General features: G+C 39.3%; 2 protein-coding genes across 2 annotated transcripts in view; one reads left to right on the top strand and one right to left on the bottom strand.

Moving 5' to 3' along the window:
• Positions 1-17,500, bottom strand: part of zgc:110716 — a 63,310-nt gene that overhangs the window by 10,880 nt on the left and 34,930 nt on the right. The gene's annotated exons all lie outside the window — the stretch shown is intronic.
• The window catches only part of si:ch73-51i5.2, a 278,670-nt gene that overhangs the window by 247,344 nt on the left and 13,826 nt on the right, over positions 1-17,500 (top strand). The window contains exon 18 of the transcript XR_012387825.1: positions 9,663-9,804. The gene's annotated coding sequence lies outside the window, so the exon portion shown is untranslated. The remainder of the gene's footprint in view (positions 1-9,662; positions 9,805-17,500) is intronic.

The raw sequence follows: 17,500 nt of genomic DNA, 5'->3' as shown, positions 1-17,500 counted from the left end.
GTGACTGGTCTTAAAAAACTGGTTTGTGAATAATTCAATACTTAATTTAGTAATAATACTCAGTGGCAGTTCTAGTTTAAATAACACCCTGGGCAAACCATCGTATATACCCCATTATATATTACTACTTCATAGCCATGCTTAGTCAAATTAAGATCATTTTATTATATAAACTTTGGAGACGCCTCTGCATAAAAGGCTGTTACTCCGGTTTCACATCGCATGATCGACAGGTATTTTATTTGTTGCATGTAGACTGCAGCTCTGCACAAGACTTTTGGCCATAGGAGAAATGGTCGTGCCCAACTGAGCCTGGTTTCTCTTAAGGTTTTTATCCTTCAATTTCGCCAATTGGTGAAGTTTTTTCCTCGCCGTTGTCGCCACTGGCTTGCATGGTTCAGGACTTGTAGATCTGTGCAACGAAGGATTTGTTCTTCAGTGTTTGGACTCTGAACTAAAACTGAACTGAACTTAAACTCTGAAAACTGAACTGTTTCAATTCACTATAATCTTCTATGTGAAGCTGCTTTGACACAATCTACATTGTAAAAGCGTTATACAGTACAAATAAAAATGAATTGAATTGGATTGAATTGAATGTAAACAATGAGGATTCAGACTGGGAGCAGGAGCAGCGCGTGTGAATGATTGTCTGCGCTCATTTTTCAGTTCATTCATGACAATTTGCTTTTGTATAATGTTATCATTATTAGCAGTATTATTTATTATATCCATATTTATTTTTGTTTTATTAAAAGCAAGCTTAGATTTGCCCACCTGTCAGGTTTTGAACCATATGGGGCACAGCATGTATATTAGGATGTAACTCAGTTTTTTGAGCACACTTCGTTATTGTTGTTTATTTATTAATTTGCTAAAAATTAGAACTGAATTTAGAAATAGTTTTGAAACAAATCTTTACGCTTAACAAACAAAATTAATAATTTATTGGCTAATTGATGTCTGTGCGTACAAGAAGTTTCCCTAGCCACGAGAGAGAAAGTTAAAGTAGATTGTGAGATGCCTTATCTCTCATTCTCGCGCTGTAGCTGCTTTGTTTAACTGTTTTCTTGCTAGTGAAATGCTCAGTTTTTCAACTTACATTTACTTTACGTCATGTAAATAGCAAATGCGCTAATGGCGCGACGCAACTGGCTCTTAAAGGGAATGGGAGATAAGACTCTAATTGGTTTATTCTCAAAACACACCTATAACTCATTAAGAAAATAAGCTCAACCCTTTTAGATCATGCACCACGGCGCAAAGCGGATTTTTCTGTCCCTATATTAGCAAAAGTGCATTCTGACATGCCCTGAAAGCGCTTGCGCCCTGCGCTTTGCACTTTGCGCATGGACCGTCAAAATAGAGCCCTAGAAGTTGTGACCTCTTCCTCTTTATATTTTTATGACTTTAAATATGACTAATTGACCATGTAAGGCCTCAATTCAATACTATTAAATTCTGACATTTCGGTTGTCTGAGATAAGCTTGTTTTGTCAGAATAGCCAACACAATCTCACGGCAATTCGTAACTTTTTCATTTAGTGGCTAATTCGTATGAATTCGTACGATCTAATTCGTACAATTTAGTACGATTTGCTTATCCCCCAATGACGGTTGGGGTTAGGGGTGGGGTCAGGTGCCACGCCTACTTTTTAAAATCGTACCATTTCGTACGACTGAACTTGTACGAATTCGTACGAATTAGCCACTAAACTGGCAAAACGTAAAATACTTACGTTTTCTCGTGAGATCAGGCTGGAATAGCATTTAAAGGCTCTGCCCTTTTCTGGAATGTAGAAGCTAATTTTCATTTAAATGGACACTCCAAAAATATAAATATAAATGCTTACATCAAAACAGGGGTCAATTTGACGAGCTATAATAAATTATATTTGGGGTCTTCTGGGAAAACCAGAAATTTGATTGACATCTTATGAAAGGGTGTATTATATATGTCACGTTTTAATATGATAATATAACATGTCACGTTTTAAATCTGAATTACATGATAGGGTCAAAAATCTGATTTATTGTATGTATTTGATGTCAAAGATCTGCTTGCATAATAATAATATAACTCAAATATGATTAAAGAATGTAGAGCTCAGCATTTTAAACATTTTAACAGACGTCAATAACAAATGTTGGAAAAACAAATCATTGTAATGTTGCTATAAATCAATAAATCTTTTAAATTAAAAACAGATACACGATATGCCAAATAAAAAAATTGGTGCAAAGATGGCTGATTAGCTTAAATCTAGCTGTAATAGGAACATAGAACGTACAGCTCAGCATTGCAGATGTTTGTACAACTGTAAGCGCAAGTTGACTTGAAATGAGCCACTGTTTTTGTTTTAGTTTTTCCTCGAATCACATGGAACGGGAGGAAATGCCTCAAACTGTTTCTACAGCAAAGGCCGGAACTGTATAATATCACCCTGTTTTTCTTGATCTCCTCAAAAATTGCTATCTTTGAAGATTCCCTTCCATAAATAGAAAGGATCGGGCAGTTGAAAAACAAACCGTGGACCTCTGTTCGCTCTCAGTGAAAACAAAAACTCATCCACTGTTCAGGGCCAAGAAGCTGAATGATCTCCTCTAAGCCAAGCAGCATGAATAACTACACTTTAGTGAATAATAGAGAGAAAGCAAGCAAAAACAAGGCCTATTCTAGAGTTTTTCGTCTTTTAAAATCAACGCTTTGGTGTGTTTACTGTTTCTATCTCCGGGATTGGTGAAGATTGAGTATTATTTGTAAGGGATGATCATTGCAACACTGAAATTTGCAAAAATAGTGTATTATAGTGCACTATTTTAAAGATTTTTGAGGGAAATCTTGCATAAAAACAATACAAAAGAAGTGTTTGTACTAGAGATGTAACTGTATGACCACATTTATCACAGCATTGTTCATATATAGGTTGTTTGAAATTGGGATGTACTGGAATTCGATACTAATTGATACTGAGATTTACAAAACGTCCATTTCCTGCTAACATTTAAGCGCTGTTTAGCGTGTTCCTAAACAGCGCTGATTTGCCTTTGTGTTCACATGCTCAACAGAAATGACTGTGATTGGCCATGAAGGTCATCAGTTCACCGAATTTACAACTGCTTACTGCATGCATCCACAGATACAGGGAAAGTGCTGCGTTTTAAAGCCGTGAAGATCAGTCGATTTTTCAGCGAATCGCTCGTATGTCAGCATGTAAGGCTGATCTTCACAGCTTTAAAACGCTCCAGTGTCCCTGTATCTGTGGATACAAATCTTAACAAATTACTGTATTTTTTTTCCAAAGCAAGATTATACTTTGATCTAAGGGTAACAATGTTTAGTTTTCTACTTTGTTTTATATTTAGTGACTCGATATTAAACAATATTTTTACTTTGTGTGAATGTAATTTTTCTTTCTTGACCACAATTAATATTTTTGATTCCGATTAAATGTTATAATAATAATAATAATATTTGATTTAGATTAAATATGTTATAATAATATGAACGAAAGGTATACTATGAGGAAAAAAATTAACTGTAACAAATTACAACCTTTTTGAGTTAGTTTAAAGTGTCAATTATTTCAGTGTACATGAATATATTAATCAACTGTCTCCTGTATATAAATATGCATTTACATTAATCACAATGTCACATGATTTACAAGATCACGATAATCAATTGGTTTAATGATAATAAAAATTTTTTATGGCAATACTAACCACTTTTTAACCATGGTATACCTTGAAACTTATAATCATGACAGCTCTAGTTTGTACATCTGTGTGTTTGTGTGTCAGGTTTTGCTATGAGGTCACAGATTTTCCCAGCAGGCACACAATAGCCCTTTTCACACACTGATAACGGTAAATATCCGGAAAATTTCCGGAACGACTTTACCGGTATATTGAAAAAAGCGCTGTTCACACAGACGAGGACGTTACGGAAATTTTCCGGAAAAGAGCATTCACACATCCATTCCAAAATACCGGTAAATTCTGACATCATTCACCACAAATGAGCTTTAAACGGCTGCGCTTGTATTTGTAAACATTTGACTAAATTACAAACTCTGTGGATGATCAATATTGTGAACAACTTTCGCAGGATCACTTTCGCATGTCAAGATGTTCATAATATGTGCGTGTGCAGGCGCTCACAGGCTGTTTCACAGGCACAAGCAAAGCTTGAAGGTAAACAAACAACGGCTTATCATAAGCATCTCATCGATGATTATTTACACAGTTGGCATTAAGAAGAACATATAAACGTGATCTGACTAACTTCTAGCAGCTAAATGTGTCTGGAAAAATATTCAAAGGCTTTTATTCTCACAAACCGCGCGGACGTAAATGCGTCTGACTGTTGTGATTGGCTAAAGCAGACGTCTCACGTCAGCACGTTCTAGACGTGCACGCGCTTATTACGGTAATCTTCCTTCTGCATTCACACAGCGCAGCATTCCAGCAAATTGCCGGTAATGTTACAACTTCTCTTTCCGGAAAATAGCCAGAACGAATTTACCGGTATTTTCAAAAAGGACCTGTTCACACATACAACCTTTCCGGAAAATTGCCGGCAATTTTCCGGAAAGGTCTGTATGTGTGAAAGGGGCTAATGTCATAAGACATTGATACTAGGTTAGATTTAGGTCATGACCAAAGTTCAATGTCTATATAGCTTCAAAGGTCAACGTTATTTTGACATCCAATAACATCATCAAATGACATTGATATTGTGATGATTTTAGGTTGTGTTTGAACGTCGAGCCAACATCTTAAGCCAACGTCATATTGACGTCAAATACTGTTATTTATTCGTCAGGTATGACAACCAAAATCCAACGTCTGATAGTTGTCATAGTGGTAAGGTCCATACAATGTCAAGCATTTACATAATTAGATGGGATATTTGGTTGATTTTAGGTTGGACATTGACGTTGGGTTCTGACGTCAAAATGATTTTTATTTTCTCAAAAATGCAAAGTCCCTATGATGTTGGGATACATTGTCAATCTGACGTCATGTTGACATCCTGTGCCTGGCTGGGTTGTCACTTCAGCCCTGCACATAAAGCCTAAATTAGAGGTTGAATGATCCACAGAGAACTGAAACAGTGCAGTTTTTGCAAATCGTCTGCAGAGATGCTCCTCTAAGAGAGCTTCTAATCTATTTGGACATCTAGACAAACGATCAAATGGAAACACACGCTGATAATTGCACGCAATAAAATTTGTCATTCAGAAACTTGGACAGAAGACGGCGGTTATTTTCATCGATGGTCTCCACAATCAAAAAAAGCACACGGTTGAATGGCCAATCGTCTGTCACTTGCATGGCTGAGCACAGCATTACTCATTAGCATAATAGAAACCAGGAATAAAAAGCTTGAATCTCTGACATACATTATGATCGTCAACACATAACCACCTTGTTCCTGCATGAGCGAATGATGCGTTCACCCAAACATGCTTTTATGAGCAATTCCACAAGTCCCAAAGGAAAAATACCTCAGAGGATTTAGTATTCAGTGGGGTTTCAATTTGAACTGCTTATTTTCTTTCAATCAATCTTCCTCTCTAATACGCTCACATTGATCTATGCCCCATTTCAATTACTCTCATTAAAGATCAAGACATTCCTGTCACAATGGAAATGTTTTCAGCGCAGTTTCTGCGAGATGGATTGACTCTCCAGAGATCCAAAGTGCTATTAACTCATCAAAGATGTGCTTTTTTTTTTTTTTTTTGCTCCTTTGAAGGGATACAACTTCATCCAACAAAAGGAAATGTACTATCACATTCAAAACAGACCTTTCTCCATTTAAGCTAACGAGAACCTATAAATAACACTGGAACTACCAGAGATCTGGAACTACTAGAATGACCATAGTGGTCAGTCTGACGTTATATTTACATTCAAAGCTTCTATTGAGATATTAAGGTGAAGCGTTGAATGTCTGTTGTGATATTTTATGAAGTCATTAAACTAAAAAACAACAATATTACACTAACAGCATTATCCTAAAAAGGCGAATTAAGGCACGGGTGGGGTTGGGGGGATGGTATATGTTAATACAGGTAATACCAAGCCCTCTTGCTGTCGCATAGACCTCACCATGGTTGATGCCAACACAGAAAAAAATGTAACTACACGTCGCGAAGGCACATAGTGCAAGCTCTGTGATTGGTCGGCTTGGTAGTGCTGACGAGTACGTTTGACGCGCGAACTTGTCGGAGCGAATGTTTAACAACAATTATGGAGACTGTTGAAAGAGCTCCATTTGAAAACTGGAAATTTGTTTTGTGTTTACCAAATGATTTAAATTAAAAACTTAGGTCTGCCGATTTCCGGTTCCCGTCTGTCGGTTCCCAGCTCTGAATGAGCAAATTTTAGCTACTTGTACATTAAGGTAGCATTCAAAAAAACTCGACATAGAGAAACATAACCCGCTGCCAGCTAGCGTTTTGGAAGTGTTATTGCAGAGCAACACTAACAGCACACAGAAGTATAAATGTGCAACTATGCGCAAGGCAATCGGCGTGGGTCACATTGATCACTCAATGCAGAAGTATAAATGTATAAAAATAGAATGCTGCGTTCACACCAGACGCGGAAGAAGCATCAAGCGCGAGTGATTTACATGTTAAGTCAATGCAAACACGCGAATAGACATCCTGCAGATGGTGTGCAGAGCAGGGCGTGATATGCACAAATGGCGCAGCGCGAATTGAGCGTCTTGCTCGTTTGATGTGCTTAACACGCGTTGCGCGTGAATCACACAAGTTCAAAAATCTGAACTTAAGCGGATATTCGTGCCGCGTTAAGCAATCAGGAGCTTGCTCTTGTGGGGGCTTGATTGTGACATAGCACCTGTTGTTGGTGTCCCGGGGTAAATTTTTCAGCCGACACCGACAACATTTCATCAAACTGGGCTCGGCTCAATCAGAAGCACCGCTGAAAGCCTCCATCATCCAGGTTAAGTTTCTAGAGGAGTTTATGAGCTCAGAGCTGGATGCACCTCTGAAAGGATCTAGTGGACTCAGACACTGCCCTAAACGTATCGACCCTGTTTTTCAGCCTTCCTAAAGCACATAAACACTGTTATTTTCTTAATAAAATCCAAGTTAGCCATTTAGAATTGAAGCTAAAGTCACCGGGCAGACAGAAGCCCTGCCCATCACGCGAATCCGCGCCTGTTCTAAAGTGAATTTGACGAGTGAATGAAGCGAGTAAACTTAAATGTTCATGCGGCTATTAAAGCGCGAATAGCAGGATTTATCCACGCATTCCACGTCTGGTGTGAACACAGCATTAAGAACCGCCGGCTAAGTTTAGCACCTCACTTTCATTTTCACTTTCACAAGGTACTGAAAATGTTGTTTTGTAAGACATGTCTTAAGTAAACTTATGTTTTTTCTCTCAGAAAGTAATGTTTTTGTTGGCAGGAAGTTGCACATTCAACGTCACAAGGAAAAGACGCTGAATGCATGTGGTCATTTTGAGAGCTTTGATAGTTAATTCATTCATTAATTCATTCAGCTTGGTCCTTATTTATCAGGGGTCGCCACAACGGAATGAACTGCCAACTATTTCAGTATATGTTTTATGCAGCACATGCCCTTCCAGCCGCTGCCAGTACTGGAAAACACCCATACATTCTCACATTTATACACTAAGGCCAATTTTATTTACCTAATTCACCTATAGTGCATGTCTATTGACTGTGGGAGAAACTGGAGCACCCAGAGAAAACCCACATAAATACGAGGAGAACATGCAGACTCCTCACAGAAATGCCAACTGGCCCAGCCGGCTCTTAAACCAGCGACCTTCTTGCTGTGAGGTGACAGTGCTAACCTCTGAGCCACCGTGCCACCTCGCTTTGTGGTAATAAAAAAAAAACAATGTTAGAAAGAAATATACACACATTTAGGGAAAGTGATTAAATTACAAAATTTTAAAAATGGTCAAAATCAGTTTAGCGGCTTATCAGCCGGAATCATCTGATGTGAAGTGATGGTGACCAGCCAGACCTAGCTGTCAGTCAAGTTGCCCTGCCCTTAATTATGCAGACTTAATATAACTTAATATAAAGGAAATGGATGTGTTATAAAAAAAAAAATCACCCCCCTCACAGTTGTCATGAAGTGTAATTTTAGCTATATACACTAAAATTGTTCTTTTTACCAGGCTGTAAACAACTTTTTTTTTTTGCTGTAAAGTTGCCCATTTTAACAGTGGGCTTAATGGAAATGTGCTCTATTATAGAGCCAGAACTAGCAGATTATTGATGAAATGCAGTTCCAGTTACTTCAGTATGTGCTTCACGAGGGAGAGCGGGAGGTTGCCGCTTGGTATATATAGGTAAATGTGTGTGCCAGGGATAGGGGAAGATTGAGCATTTCTGAAAGTGATCCTTTCAGCTGGGTTCGAAATTTGCAAAGATTTCCAACAAATTTATTCCACCTTGACAATTTTTTTTTTTAATTGAGTCAAATGTTGCATAAAAACAAGGCAAAATATCTGTTTGTACTTCTGTATGTGTGTTTCTGTATGTGTTTGTGTGTGCGCGCGCGCTATTAACTCATCAAAGATGTGCTTTTTTTGCTCCTTTGGATACAACTTCATCCAATAAAAGGAAATGTACTATCACATTCAAAACAGACCTTTCTCCATTTAAGCTAACGAGAACCTATAAATAATACCCCGACCTCACACACACACACACACACACACACACACTGGTTCAGGCTTGGGAAAATCCCTCAACTTTAGTTTTGGAAAAAAAATGTGCGGAAGAAAGGTCAAAAATCAATCCAGCCAACCAGAGCACTTGTTTCTGACACTCAGCGGAAATCAAGCAGACAGACAGTGAGCAAGAGCAAGTCCAGTCATCTATCATGAGGAAAGCCTGGCTGTATTACAGACCTGCAGAGTGATTCCATATGATCTTTGTCGCAAACTTGATTCTCTTATGTCTGTGTGAGGCACAAACACCCCGCTGGGCTCCAGAAGTTTGATCCAGTGCACGGAGGCTTACCTCACAGCTTGCGTGTCACATCCTGCAAACGATATTGAGGGTGGAGGGCTATGAAATGGCCTAATTCAGTGTTTCCATGAGCACACGGTTTTTAGCGTACTGCGAGGGATGTTGTTGTTCGCCATGTGCATCGTTGAGATTGGCATCTCACGCGACTGACGAATCGTGTTTGTTTTTCTTTCATTCATGACATCTTGTCAAATAAAGAAGACGTGTTGGAAAATGTGTAGACAAAAACAAGGATTCAGCAAGTGAGACGTTAAAAACAGGAAGGACAAGTGGGAAAATAAATAGAGATTTTGTTAAAGTAGTTCACTAAAAAATGATTAATCCTGTTTATTTTATTCTGCCGTCTTGTTTTTCAAAATCTTTCATTTTTATTTTATTCAGTTACAGGCTTGTAAACATCTTAATGCAAAAGCATGAGAGATAGCTTTTATGGCTATGGACGGATTAAGGAACACAGGCTTATTGTAAATATGTACCACCGTATACATTTTGAAAGAGTGTGAATTATGTAGCCAGAGCTACGTATGGCTGCATTTCGTCATTTAAAACGAATGCTACGGGGTGGTTTGACGCCGCTGATGGCTTCTCTTTCTTTTCACACTACCAGCTGATCGCTTATCTCCATGTGGATGGCTGTTTCCCGCTGTTACCAGTTTGCTTGCTTCATACATCGGCGGACTTGAGACGAAGAGTGGAGCTGACTGCAACGACAGGGTTGCAGTCTGGAGAAGAACGGTTCCAGAAAGCAGGTAAAACTTAAGCCAAAAAATAAAATAAACAAGTTAATAACAGGCTGAGAATGTCGTGAAATCTGAAAACGTGATAAATATCCTGCGAGGGCTTTTCATTTTCTGGATTGCTTTTTGAAAATATTGTCTGTTAGGTTTAGGGAAGGTGGTGGGCGCTGGTGAATCGGTGCTTTTGAAAACATGATCAGTCAGTCAGTGCACAGAAGACTCTGGTGGATTTATGCGGATTTACTGCAAGAAAAGTACCTCCTGTGACGTGTTTAGCACTCTACAGAAATGTATACAAGGGTACATACATAGATTGACCGGTAAATTAGGAGCTTTGCCTTTTAGCTCAGCTCCTTCTTTACCACAATGAACCAGTACTGCATTACTGCTGCCACTGCACCTATCCTGTCAATCTCACGTTCCATCCTTCCCTTACTCATGAACAAAACCCCAAGATACTTGAACTTCTCCACCTGGGGTAAGGACTTTTCTCCAACCTGGATATGGCAAACCGCCTTTTTCCAGTGGAGCACCATGGCCTCGGATTTGGAGGTGCTGATTCTCATCCCAGCAGTGTCACACACTGCAGCAAACCGCTCTAGTGCATGCTGAAGGTTCATGTTCGATGAATCCGTCAGAACAACATTGTCTGCGAATAATGGAGAAGAAATCTGGTGGTCCCCGAACTGGACCCCCTCCAGCCCAAGGCTGCACTTTGAAATTCTGTCTATATAAATTATGAACAGAATTGGTGAGCTCTTATGGAGTCCAACATGCACTGGAAACAAGTCTGGCTTATTGCCGGCAATGCGAACCAAACTCCCACTCTGTTCATACAGGGACGAGACGGCCCTTGACAGAGTGCCTCTAACCCCATACTCCCAGAGCACTTCCACGGAATGCCACGAGGGACACAGTCGAATGCTTTCTCCAAGTCCACAAAACACTTGTGGACTGGTTGGGCATACTCCCATGAATTCTTGAGCACCCTGGTGAGGGTATAGAGCTGGTCCAGTGTGTGACGTGATAATACCTCAAAGTTTTACTCTTTAGCAGTCACAAGACTGGAACCTCAGGTTTAAGGCAGCACTTATGTCTAGGGCCAGACATAATCTGCGGACATTTTTTGCTATTTCTGCGAAGAAATTTTGGTAAAAATCTGCGGATTTCTGCGGAATTATTTTGGGAGTATCCAGCGAGTATCATTACTAAAACCTTAATATATGAAATAAAAAGTAGTAAATTACTGAATAAAAACTGAATAAATTCAGATTTACATATTTACTCAAGTAAATAAACAGAATTAATGATGTTCTAAAAATCGGCAGAAATCTGCGGAATTCTGCGAAAAATCGGCGGAAAATCTGCGGAATTCTGCACGCGCAGATTCCTTGTGGGCCTACTTATGTCTCATGACAAAGGGGCAAACAAAACTGACATTTATCCAACAATCCTTGCACAACACACAGTTTTATCTGTTATCTTTCTCTTTTGGTAGTACCCAATCTAAACATGAGATTTTACAAACCAGATCTAAATTAGGAACGGTCAGGCCCAGCAGAAAACGGGGTGGGGCGGGTGAATAAAGACTGAATATATGGCGGGAGCATTTGGGTGCGGAATAAAACCTTGCGGGAGTATGTCTAAAAAGTTAGTCCCATGCAGACCTCTACTTCAAGACGTTTCTCATTTGCTTTTTATTTGATGCACTTAAGCTCAACCACTCTCAGAGCAGTGATAAAAACAAAACCCTATTGGCTGCTTTTAAAAAGGGGAGGAGCTACACTATGTCCCACCTACTCTTCGTGTTTCAGTTGAGATTACATCAAACAGTGAATAAAAAATGATCATTTCAAAGCACTTTACGGGACATTTAATGTATCGTAGAACACTTGTGGTAGGAGTTGGGTAGGTTAGGTGGTATGGGTAAGGTTGGTTAAGATGTAAAGGATGTAAATTACGATATAATACGGGACAGAGAACACTAATGGAAGGAAAAATAAATAATTTTTGTTATGAAGTATTCATAAATTTTCCTTCGGCTTAGTCTCTTTATTCACCAGGGTTCGCCACATTGGAATGAACCACCAGCTTATCCAGCATATGTTTTAAACAGTGGATGCCCCTCAAGCTGCAACCCAGTACTGGGAAACATCCATACACATTCACACACACAGTATGGCCAATTTTAGTTTATTCAATTCAAACTGTGGGGGAAACCAGAGCACCCACGTCGACACGAGGAGAACATGCAAACTCTACACAGAAATGCCAACTAGCCGGGACTCGAACCAGTTGTCACTGCTTTGAGGTGACAGTGCTAACCACTGAGCCACCATGTCGCCCTGTTATTCATTCATTCATTTTCTTGTCGGCTTAGTCCCTTTATTTATCCGGGGTCGCCACAGCCGAATGAACTGTCAACTTAACCAACATGTTTTTACCCAGCGGATGCCTACCCAATATATATGCCGCATGTCTTTGCACCCGGAGGAAACCCACGCGAATGCAGGGAGAACATGCAAACTCCACACAGAAACGCCAACTGAGCCGAGGTTTGACCCAGCGACCTTCTTGCTGTGAGGCGACAGCACTACCTACTGTGACACTGCTTCACCCGCCCTGTTATTAAGTATAAATAATATAAATAAAGTAGTAAAGAGGTGGTGCACATTGTGTCTATTACTTTTCTGAAACCGTGCAAAACATTTCCATGCAAAACATGTAAAATGTAGGCTGTTATTCTTTCCAAATCATACAATCCTCATTCCCTTATTCTGTCCAATTCTGTCAATCATTCTGCAGAATCACTCCAATGGAAGAAACAAAGTCATACACGAAAAGACATGATGAATGAACGAGACCAGAAGTTTCATTTCTGGGAAATATTTCCTTTATTAATCATACAAAATAATAAAAGTACCCCAGAGAATGAGTGAGAGAGAGCTCTGATTTCAGACCCGTTTAAAACGTTCAATATGAAATGGATTAAGTTATGGCGCACAACACAATGTCGGTCTTTGTCCAGACACGAGTGCCATGTTTACTTTTTACACCCACCCTTCTTGTTGAGGCTTTTCAGAGCGCTTTCAGCCAACATGCACCTGCTTTCCATTTCCCTCCCAAAATTCCACATTAGCCTGTTGACAAATATCTTCACAACAGTTTACAATTCATCATTATTCCATCAACAACAAGGATGGTTTTAAAAGAGATCATAAAACAAGTTGACGATGATGACGATAATAATAGATAATAAAAAAAAAGTGTCGGAATTTGTCTAAATTAGTCAAGTAAAAGTATGCTATTCTACGTCATTTATAACTGGTCAGGACAAGTTACTAAAAAAACATAGAGCTAATCAACAGAATGTATGTGTGTGTGTGTGTGTGTGTGTGTGTGTGTGTGTGTGTGTGTGTGTGTGTGTGTGTGTGTGTGTGTGTGTGTGTGTGTGTGTGTGTGTGTGTGTGTAGATATATGTATATACATTCACTGGCCATTTTCCTAGGTACACCTCACAATTACGGGGTTGGACACCCTTTGCCTTCAGAACTGCCTTAATCCTTTCAAATTCATGATGCAAATCTCCCTTTCCACCACATCCCAAAGGCGCTCTATTGGTTTAAGATCTGGTGACTGTGGAGGCCATTTGTACAGTGAACTCATTGTCAGGTTCAAGAAACCAGTCTGAGATGATTCACGCTTTATGACATGGCCCAACAATACTTAGGTAGGCTGTGGCGTTGACGCTATGCTCAACTGGTACTAATGGGCCCAAAGTGTGCCAAGAAAATGTCCCCCACAACATTACACCACCAACATCAGCCTGAACTGTTGAAAAAAGGCAGGATGGATCCATGTTTTCATGTTTTTGACGCCAAATTCTGACCCTACCATGTGAATATTGCAGCAGAAATCAAGACTCATCAGATCAGGCAACATTTTTCCAATCTTCTATTATCCAATTTTGGTGAGTCTATGTGAATTGTAGCCTCAGTTACAAGGTGACAGCTGACAGGAGTGGCACCCAGTGTGGTAATTTGCTGCTGTAGCCCATCTGCCATAAGGTTTGATGTGTTGAGCATTCAGAGATGCTCTTCTGCATACTAAATCAATGGCTGCTGCTTTTCCAACATTCTTCAGAATAAAGAAACACTAACTGGTTTGGAACAAGTGAAGAATGAGAAAATGATGACAGGAGTTTCATTTTTGGGTGAACAATCCCTTTAAGTTAGCAGTGATGGGCAGTAGCATCGCTACAAGTAACTACTTAACTACATTTCTCAGTAGCGTGGCGGTAGCGTCGCTACTTTCTAAATCAATTAGCTTTCCAGTAGTGAAGCTATTTTATTAGTGAAGTAGCGCAGTAGTGTTTGTTTAGCTGTTATATACTGCAACGTGTTTCTGTTTAGCACGGCATATTATTTATAGTAAATAACTGAACTGAACTATTATGCCTCATATGTTTCGTTGACAGTTTTATTGATCAGATAGGATTGACTTGGTAATCAGTTGCTTCAATTTAAAAATGAAAATGGTAAAAAACTGCTTAGATGTAGTTAAGCTACTTTTGCCATGTAGCTTTTAGCTTAGCTTGCTACATTTCCCAGGGGGTAGCTTTTAGTGTAGTTAAGCTACATTTTGAGTAGCTAATAGCTTAGCTCACTACATTTTTCAAATAGCTTGTCCAACACTGTAAGTTAGTATCACCCTGGTTTAGGCGTGTGTGTGTGTGTGTGTGTGTGTGTGTGTGTGCGTGTGTGTGTGTGTGTGTGTGTGTGTGCATGCGTGCGTGCGTGCGTGTGTGTGTGTGTGTGTGTGCAATATTGAGGTTTCCTTCAAGAAAAGCCTGTTCACTCTGCGTCCACCTCTAGCCAGGTCCAGAGTCCAAAGTCCTATGTAAAAATAACCCTGAAATCTTAAAAACTGCTTGCTGAACTTTTTTTTGATAATCACACATCTTAAAAACACTCCGCAGAAACACTTTGATTGACTTTCTCCCTTTGAACGTGTCATTAAAAGGGACAAAGCCACGCCCATTAGTGACAATCTCTCCCTCATTAGCATAAAAAGCCCTGATTGAGAAGCAGCCGTCCACCATTAGTTTTCACACTGTACCTGCCGTACGCCGACTTAGTCAGCGACTAAAAAGCATTATAAACAAGTTTTAGGATTTATAAATTAACACTAGTCTCCCTAGACTGTCGCTTCTAAGGCATTTCTTCACAGCGATAACGTTAGTCTAGTTTTGAATCTGCCACTGTGCTGACACATCGGTGTTAGTAGCTCCACCCTCTTTCGAAAAGAGCACAATCTCATTTGAATTTAAAACAACAGCAACCAAAACGGCACAATTTGGCTCAAAGCTTAAAAGGGGCAGCTTCAAAGAGATATAAAGTCTTATTTGTGTGGTATTTTGACCTGAAACACACTCTAGTGACATCAGAGACTTATTTGACATCTTGTAAAAAAGGGCATGATAGGTCCCCCTTAAAACAAATCCAAAATAATTTTTAGTAACTACAATGCCACAATTTACAGCAGTATGAATGGCTAAGCAAATATTCTATTCTAAAAAGCTTCTAAATCTTGCAGCATTCTTTCGTAGAGATGAGGCGAGGCTTCCTGAGGTTTGGCTGTTACCTGATCGCAGCTCTCAGCGTGAGAGAAACGTCTGAGGAAAAAAGGCGCTCAATCCCATCATTGTGCAGAATCACGGAATAACCCGACGGCTCAGACATGAAAACGCAAGCCATCATGACGGACAGGAACGCAATGTTGATATTGAAAACATACGCAAATTTAGCAAGCTGGTATCACTCTACAGTACCAAAGACACAAGACTGAGTCCATAAATATTCTCCTCACAGTCTTTCCCTTTATACATATACAGTTGGAGTCAGAATTATTAGCCCTTCTGTTTTTTTTATTATTTCCCAAACTATGTTTAACAGAGCAAGAATTTCCTATAATATTTTTTCTTCTAGAGAAAGTATTTTTTGTTTTACTTTGGCTAGAATAAATGCTGTTTTTAATTTGTAAAAAGTGCATTTTAATGTGAATACTATTAGCAAATATTTTTTTTAGATTGACGACAGAACAAACCGCTGATAAACAATGACTTGCCTACTTACCCTAACTCACCTAGGTCACCTAATTTACCAAGTTAAGCATTTAAACTGCACTTTGAAGAGGCCCTATTATGGGTTTTTGAAAATGACCTTCCATGCAGTGTGTAACACAGCTCTAAGTGAATGAAAACATCCAGCTGAGGTTTAAATCTACTTAAAACTACTGATTCTTCAAGGAAAGAGTCGACTCAGAGTTGAATGAATGATTCGTTGTGTTTTCAGATCTTTTGCCTGCACGCATTGACGTCAATACATGACATCGCCAAATCTGAAGTGTTGGATCTGGTAAAACTTGAACACACCTTTCCCTTCAAACACTAGCGGAGCGCAGGGGATCATGGGATTTATCATGATGCGAAGATTATTATCATTAAGAGATGGCCAGATTTGTAGCTGCGGGGAATAAAGGGTTAACGTTAATTTTCACAACAATACCACAGTATAGCCAACGCAATCTCACAGCAATTCGTAACTTTTTGATTTAGTGGCTAATTCGTACGATCTAATTCGTACAATTTAGTACGATTATCTCATCCCAAATGAAGCTTGGGGTTAGATGCCACGCCTCCTTTTTAAAATCTTACAATTTCGTTTGACTGAACTCGTACGAATTATCCACAAAACTGACAAAAAGGAAAATACTTACGTTTCCTTGTGAGATCTGCCTGGTATAGCCGAACATGTGCTGTGTTTGTTCCATTTTTCTGAAAATTAATACAATAACCTACCCAGCAATGCGGGATTCGCCGGCTGTTTGTTATTAAAGCATGGATCAGCAAAACTACTAATGTTTGGGATTTTGTCAGTAACTTTTACACAGTTTATACGGACCAGTTTCTGCTTCCTCCAGATCCTGTAGGAACAGGTGTCAATCTCAGTTTCTGGAGGCCCGCGGCTATGCACAGTTTAGTTCCGACCCTAATTAAGCACACCTCATCAAACTAATTGAGTCCTTCAGGCTTGTTTGAAACCTACAGGTAAGTGTGTTGGAGTTGGGTTGGAACTAAACTGTGCAGAGCTGCGGCCCTCCAGGAACAGAAGTTTGATACCCCTGTTGTGAGTGTTTCTCTTTCCCCAAGGGGCGGAACGATTTATGTAACGATTTATGTAAACTCTGGCCACCCCTGCGGCCACCCCAATACGATTTTGCTGTTGATATTATTAATAATCAATGTAAATTCACAATATTTCAATAAATGAATAAATAAAATGCAGCCACTAAATTATTGCGGATTTATTGGCGCAACCGACATTGCTGATCCTCCCCCTTTAAGCATGTGCTAAATAGATGTTTGACTGTTGACTTTTCTGGCTGCACCTCTGGGATGAACCACTGACGTTCAACCGCAACAGAAAACCTGACTTTACTACAACAATTTGAAGTTTGTGTTACTTTTTAAAAAAATTATTATTAAGGATAAAGTTCAAGCATAATTGGTTTAGTATTGTTTGACGACAAGAGACGAAACACTACTTTGGGTTCACAAGACTGTACACATTTTATTAAGAAATTATTATTTTCTAAATGAAAAATTCATTGTGTTTTATCCGATTAAAAAACCACAAATACTAAAAAG

The sequence above is a fragment of the Danio rerio genome, chromosome 12 (genome assembly GCF_049306965.1).
Source record: "Danio rerio strain Tuebingen ecotype United States chromosome 12, GRCz12tu, whole genome shotgun sequence".
NCBI lineage: Eukaryota > Metazoa > Chordata > Actinopteri > Cypriniformes > Danionidae > Danio > Danio rerio.
Note: the sequence above shows the minus strand (reverse complement) of the source record. Positions and strands in the feature narration are given on the sequence as shown.